The following is an 8160-nucleotide window of genomic DNA, read 5'->3' as shown; positions in this document are numbered from 1 at the left end:
CCGCGCAAGCAAAGGAAAGCCGTCTTTGTTTATGCGACCGTAGTCAAGGGGATTGTCGCTTCTGGCGTAGTTCAGCTATACGTCTCAAGTTGTGTTGTAGCTGCGCTAGTTGTGACATTTTTCTGTAGAATGTCTTGCTGTACTGTGTATATCTTGAAAGTTCTGCTGAATAAACACTGCAGATCGCAAATTTGATGTCATCAGAAACTTTGAAGAATTTCCACACCGCTGACATGATCGGCCTTTGTTTGGTAGCGCTGTGATAAGGGCTAGATCGATCCAGATTGAAATCTGAGCACTGAGGGGCGGGGCGAGGAGGTATATATATATTTTCGGCCTTTTTTCTCTTTCGGCCGAAAACCGAAAGTGCTGAAAGTGCCATTTTCGGCCAAAAATTTTCGGCGGCCGAAATTTCGGTGCATCCCTAAGAATGGTCTCTCCACCCTCTGACGGTTCAGTGGTTATGGCGAACCTTTGGCGAGGCGGAGGTTCGCCTCCAAGGAAAACGCGCACTGCCCTCTCTTCTCAAAAGCACGGACGCGCTCGCCCAAGTTTGGCCGAGCCGCCCCTTGTATGCTTTTCCCCCGATCACGATGCTGCCTCAGGTCATCAGTCGGATCAGGGAGGTGAAATGTGCAGTGCTCCTGGTAGCCCCACTCTGGAAAAACCAGACGTGGTTTCCAGAGCTGGTACAGATGATGCAATCTGCCCCATGGCCGATTCCGCTGAGGCAAGACCCCTTGGACAGGCCAGCGGGATGATTCTTCATCCCGCCTCGATCTGTGGGCCCTCCATGCATGGCCCCTCAACGGGTTCCCGAGAACCTCCCCAGTGGAGTTCTGAAAACCATTGCTGAGGCACGAGCCCCTCTACGAGGCTTGTATGCCCAAAAGTGGAAAGTGTTCAGTGACTGGTGTGATACCAAGAGCTTGAACCCCAAAACGTGCGAGATACCGAGCGTACTCGCCTTTTTGCAGGAGCTGCTGGAGGCGGGCCGCACACCCTCCACGCTCAAAGTCTATGTGGCTGCCATAGCGGCGTCACACAGTCCTGATAAAGGACATTCATTAGGAAAAAAATGATCTGATCGTTCGTTTCCCAAGAGGCGCTAGGAGGATGAACCCTCCTCGCCCACCTTCGGTGCCGATCTGGGACCTGGCCACGGTCCTGGACGCACACAAAGGTGCCCCGTTCGAACCTCTCCGAACCGTGCACCTCAAGCAGCTCTCGCTCAAAACCACGCTCTTGCTGGCACTCGCTTCAGTTAAAAGAGTGGGCTACCTGCACGCGCTGTCATCAAGCGCTGCTTGCCTGGAATTTGGACCTAACGACTGCAGAGTTGTCCTTAGGCCAAAGCACGGGTATATTCCTAAGGTGCTCTCCACTCCCTTCAGAGCACAGGTGATATCTCTGGCAGCGTTATCGTCCTCAGCAGCCGAAGGCGACGCAAATTTACTCTGCCCGGTCAGGGCGCTCAGAGTATATTTGGAACGTTCTGCCCTGTTCAGACAGATGGAACAATTATTCGTATGCTTTGGCGGCCGAACTAAGGGTCTCGCTGTTTCAAAGCAACGAATATCGCGCTGGATAGTGGATGCTATAGCGCTAGCTTATGAAGCCAAGGGCCTTCAATGCCCCTTGGAGCATGGCCTCCTCGTGGGCATGGTCGAGTGGGATACCCATTTAAGATATTTGTGCAGCGGCAGGCTGGGCCTCGCCTTCGACATTTATCAGGTTTTATAACCTACAGGTCCCCTCACTACATTCCAACATTCTATCAGTCTGACTGTGGAATGAGCTGGAGTATGTACATGCTGGGCATTATCTCCTCCCTTATAAGGTCCGTCTCTGACCGACTTAGAGGGTTTATTATGCGTACCAGTACACAAAAAAACTCAGTACATAAGATGTGTACTTGTGTTTGTACAAGGACCGCCCCACCTTGTAGGTAAGGGCGCCCTGTCATACCCCACTAAATAGCTCGCCTCTGGCCGGCTCGTGGAATAATCACTTTGCTTTAAGGCTCAGGCACCTGCCTCTGGCTTTATACAGCGAAGTCAGCACGCACTGCGTTTTACATGGGGTTCCCATAGCGTAAGCTACTTACGCAATAGGAGAGACCTCTCGATAAGGGAACGACTCGGTTACTAACGTAACCTCGGTTCCCTGAGAGAGGGAACGACTATTGCGTAAGCTGCCGTGCCTGTGCTTGGTCAGTCGCTTCAGTCGATTGAACCTAAAGAACCGGAATGACGGGATGCTCATTATATAGCCCTGATATGCTAATTTCAGCAGGCTATGAGCGCGCAAAAGTGGGGCGCGCCCCCATTGGTGGCGCGTTCTAAATCGCCCCGTCATTGGTTCGAGCAGTTGCCGCAGCACAGCCAATGACCGAGCTGCCTCGCTCATCACTGTCTGCTGTGCAGCTGCAATGCGTTTTACATAAAGACTTCAATATTTCTCGAGAAACGGAGTTTTCCCATAGCGTAAGCTACTTACGCAATAGTCGTTCCCTCTCTCAGGGAACCGAGGTTACGTTAGTAACCGAGTCGTTCTGAATATCAGGGAATGGGATGCATTTATAGTCTGAGATATCAAGTGGGAAAATCCCACATCCAACTGGAATGGAATGAAGCAGAACCGTGTACCCTCATGAAACAAAGTTTATTACAAGCAACATTTTAATAACAAATATTATTAGATATTATTATTATTATTAGGTATTATAGACCTCCTTGATAGATACATATGAAAAATTATTATTTTTTAATGTCTGTGCGAGAGATGTCCATTTCACAAAACAGTCATGCTGCAGTTAAAATCAGGCTTGCTTGAGCATTAAGTGTCGTTTCAAGTTTTGGCATTCATAAGTGGACATGTTTTAAAATGTCAGTTGGTATTACTAGTTATCTGCAACATCTTATTCATTGTGAAACTGTGTTTTCTTAATGGCATGAATCACACTGAAGGTCAGGACTTCTAATGCACGGCCTGCCACTGATCTTGAAGAATGGACTATAGTGCTTGTAAATAACATAATACATTCTTATTTAACAGAGCAATCATCAGTGCAACTTACCCACAGCAGGATGTGTGTAGTTCTACTGTGGGTCACATAGTGCTGCCTGCTGTTATAAGCTATGCAAATATATGTAAATGCACAGGTACAGCAACAGCCAATGGCGAATCGCCCCAATTTCAGAACTTAACTTTTTTAACTCTGTTACATATATATATATATATATATATATATATATATATATATATATATATATATATATATATATATATATAAAGGCTATTATTTTTAATCACAAATAATTGCTTATATTTGGTAGTTAATTGCGATTAATTACAGATTTTTAATTTGCTGAAATTTGATACCATATATACATATTTTCCTGTCCAAATGAATTTATTACCATCCCTGGAAAGAAAACAAAACAATATGTAACAATATAATGCTTTATTAACATTTTAAAAACAAAGCCTTCCCCAATATAAAGATAGAAATGCACTAAAATATCACCTATTCAAGTAACATGAAACATTTAAAGGCACAGTTATCTTAGCGTATGTAAACTTCTGACCAAATTGAATTGTGATTATATTTAATTAAAAGTGAAACAATCTGTCTGTAAACAATTGTTGTAACAATTACTCATGTCATGCTCAAAGTAGATGTCCTAAACGACTTGCCAAAACGTTGCTAATATTAAAAATATATAAAAAATGAGTATTAATAACTTCAACCAAAATGTATGTAAACTTCTGACTTCAACTGTAAGCTTGGAGCTCGAGTCGAGCCGCATACTCAGGCTTCTCATGCTTCAGCCCCTCCATTACGGACAGCAAGTGAAATTTGTTGACTCTTAACAATCTGTTTATCATTTCCACTTCAGGGGCTATGGAAAGTCATGAATACAATTTTATTTCAAATTCATTTTGGAATGACTTTAAAGTATGGCCATCAATATTGTTCTCCCATCGAAGTGCACTCTGAAGAAATTATTTATTAAGGTTGGAACGCAGGGCTAGTCTGCTTTCTAGGCGAGTCATTTGGCACCTCAAACAAGCCTATTCATGGCAGGAAGGGCTGATGGCTTGTGCCAGTTAGAACCTGTTTAAATGACATTAGTCATTATAGGTGTTTTCTGCTTCATGTAGCGCTGCACAGACAGATTGGCACCTGGGTTGATGCAATGCGTGCAGTTCTGTTTTGAGCCTGCCCCAATAGAAAAAAGAATCAGAGATGCCACAAAGTGAATTTTCAGTACATCTAAAACATGTTACACTGAGCTACAGCACACATGCATAGGTAATAGCTAATCTAGGCTGTGGGAAAAAGTTGAAGAAAGTGTTCAGGAGTATTTTTGCAGAATCATAATGTTTGACCTAATCTGCTTAAATAAGTGTATATGTCAAAGCATACATGTTTAATTGTATTATATTATTATTTTCCCCAAGGGGATAAAGGTTACATAATAGTATCTTATTACGAAACAAACAATAAATGTCTATTCATTCACTTCAAATGAGCAAATCTGCTCATTAGTGATATTCTTCTGGTTCTTCTTTTGGAAGACATTTCCATCTGATTGGTTCTCCATGACAGTGTTGCATCTTCTAACAACCCCTCCTCCTTCAGTTTCTGCTCCATCTGAACGAAGTTATCAAACACACTTTTATTACACAATACTCTAGCTGAATATTTCCCCAAGAATATACAGTATATCCACTTTATCCACTTGTGAGCTCACCTTCTCAAACATCTCATTCTTCACTCCAGGATCATTCACATTTTGACTTGATTTCACCTCAACTCTCACAATCATTCTCTTCCTCACTGTAAACACAGACACACACACACAGAGAAACATAGTGCCTCTGTAAAATGAATTATATATGATTGTGGCAATACTTTGTGTTTCACTGTCAAAGAAGTAAATAAACTTTTAAATAAATGTAAATAAAACAAGTCTCAGTCCTGTTATTTTTCACATATTTCTGAAAATGTGTCTGTGACACAACAAAGTGCATGAAAGGCAAGAAGTGAGATCGAGTTTCAGTGTGAAATGAAAAGGGGGTAGTTCTACTGGAGGTACAGCAAGATTGCCACATGATACAGAAACTGTTCATTTTCCCAAACGGTTACCATCGTTCATTTTATATTGTGGACAACGCAATGCTGCTTAGAAAATAGACTCAACAGTTACAGAATTTGTGATTCTAAAAAAGAACCTGGCTCGCTCTGCAGTGCGTCTGCAAATCATGTATCCATTTGTCATGAGCCTTTATTTGTGGTTCTTGTTCAATCATTTTGTTCCCTTTCAAAAAGTTACACTTTGATGCTGTGCTGATTTAGCGCTTTGGGGGACTGTCTTTAGGAGTGACCAGCTGTGAATATGTGCAAAACGTCAATGAAATTTCCTAGAATTTATAGCCTCTGCTGGTGACATTATTGGATGCACCTATAACAGGGCTATAAATAGATGCGCCATAGCTGCATCGTCAGGTCTTTTGTCTTCAGACCACTCTGTGTGTGTTGTGCTTCTCAAGCTGTCAGAACTTTCTTTTCCTCTGTTAGGAGTTAGAATTTGTTAGGCAGTGTGTGTTCTCGTGTTTACAACGGACACACACCAGTTTTGTTTTGTGTGTTCGGGGAAAGAGCATGCTGCTCTTGTGTTAGGGCGGGGCGGGTTCGAGCATTGCGATCTGTTTCAGTCAAAATGCTACGCACTTGTCTCGCTTACTTCCAAGAGCCAGCGCCCACTCTTTCATAATGGGGCTCTCGCATGGATCTGGCTGAGGATTGAGAGACAGGTCCGTCCCTATTGCTCGTTCTCTCCAGATCCAGCTGATCCTTCTCTTAAGCCTGAAGCGTGCTTCGGCGCCTCTTCAGTTCACAAGGGTGAAGCTGAATCTCTTGAGTCTGCGGACTTTGAGCTACCCACCTCTTAACATTCCACGCACAATAACAAAGTGGCTGAGGAATTACTCGAGGTGGTTACTCGGGCTGTGGCCAGGCTACAGTTAGACTGGCCACACGAACAAGAGACCCCACAGATGCTCTAAACTAGAAGACAGATTTCTGTATGGTGGCCCAAAAAAAAAGGAAGGGAATGCTATATCAGTCCCTTCCTTTCTTCGATGACCTCCATAACAAGCTTTCTCGTTCATGGAGGAATCCTTATACTTCCCGTGTCTTTGTGCCCTCGACGTCGACATATTAGACTATTGTGGGTGCTGAGACACGGGGGTATTCCACGATGCCGCAGGTAGAAGAGACACTTGTGGGTTATCTCTCACCTGGCTCGGCATTATTTCTTAAGAGTCCTACTCTCCCCACAAAGCCGTGCAGGACCACCTCCACGCTTGTGGGAAAAGCTTCTAAGTGCTAGGGCTCCATATGCTAGAAGAAGTTATGCCAATAAATGGGGTGTCTTTGAAAGATGGTGCAGTGCACATAATGCAGATCCAGTTAACTGCCAGATTGCTTCAGTTCTGGACTTTCTGGAGGAAAAATTATCAGCAGGCACATGCCCCGCCACTTTCAAGGTTTATGTGGGCGCTCTATCGGCTTGCCACGCCTTGATTGACGGGATGCCGTTGGTGAAACATCCTCTGCTCGCTCGCTTCGTCCGTGGAGCCATGCGATTGAGACCTCCTGCTAGGACCAGGATCCCTTCATGGGACTTATCAATAGTCCTTGAGGTTCTGGTTGAGACCCACTTTGAACCTCTAGATTCAGCTTCTGATTAACTTCTGACTCTCAATGTGGTTTTTCTTATGGGAATTACTTCTCTAAAAAGAATTGGGGATCTGTAGGTCTGTCTTGCCATCCTGCTTATATTTTGCCACAGGATTGGCTAAAGCAATATTGCACCCTCGTCCTGACTACCTGCCTAAGGTTCCTTTCTTGACCGTACATCCGGTCACTCTCGAAGCCTTCAGCTCCCCGCAGTTTACAACGCCAGAGCAGGAAAGGCTTCACGGACTGTGTCCCGTGCCCTTCAGACTTATGTCCACCACTATAGCCAGTGGCGTAAGTCAGGGAAACTATTAGTTTGTCATGTGGGCCGTAACAAAGGGGCGGCCACCAGCAAGCAAGCTATGCCAGTAGTTCAAACGCGTTCATTAGGTATCAGGGCTCACTCTACCAGAGGGGTCGCCTCCTCTAAAGCTTTGGCCAGAGGTGTCCCTCTGCAACATGTTTGTAATGCGGCGGGCTGGTTCCTCTCTCCACATACATTCTTAAGATTCTATACTTTGAATGTTCTAAAGTCCTTGAGTCAACATCACAAGCTCAAGTCTGAGACCTCTCGCGCTCTTGTGAGCACAAGTACACATACCCGTGGGTATTCTCGTTCTCAAAGCCCTAAATCAGCGCAGCATCAAAGTGTATCTTTTTGATAGGGAACGTCTCAGGTTACTTGACTGTAACACCTGTTCCCTGATTAAAGCGGAACAAGATGCTGCGCTTCAATGCCGCACCGAGGATGCCCCAGGAATGCTCTTCAGACAAAATACCTGACGATTCATCTGTGGCGCATCTATTTATAGCTCTGCTACAGGTGCATTCAATGATGTCACCAGCAGAGGCTATAAATTCTAGTCAATTTCATTGATGTGTTGCACACATATTCAAAGCTGGTCACTCCTAAAGACGTTTCCCCAAAGCGCTAAATCAGCACAGCATCTCGTTCCGCTTTTATCAGGGAACAGGGGTTACAGTCAATTAACCGAAGTATATTCCGTTTTCATTCTCACTTTTGGTTGGTCAATCCTTGCTTCTTCTGAACATATGGTAATACATGTTATTTTACATAGGACAAGAAGAAATACAACAAAAGAATCAAAATTGGCCAATTAAGACAGTGGAAGTAATAGTTTGTTTAAAAAATAAAAATACAAATAATATAAAAAGAATTATATAATTTTTTTAGGTATTTTTTTATTTTATAGTCTTGCCAAAGTCACAATGTTTGGTTACAGTACAAAATCAATGCAGAAGCTATATAATATATTTTATACCAATCCCGGGTCATTACAATAAGTCATATAAGTGGCAAAATATACCGCAAATGTTACTCACCACTGTAGCAAACAGAGGTGTATTTATTTACACAATCCCTATCAAACCACAATCCATATGAAGAT

Source organism: Xyrauchen texanus, chromosome 2, assembly GCF_025860055.1.
Source record: "Xyrauchen texanus isolate HMW12.3.18 chromosome 2, RBS_HiC_50CHRs, whole genome shotgun sequence".
Classification (NCBI taxonomy): domain Eukaryota; kingdom Metazoa; phylum Chordata; class Actinopteri; order Cypriniformes; family Catostomidae; genus Xyrauchen; species Xyrauchen texanus.
Note: the sequence above shows the minus strand (reverse complement) of the source record.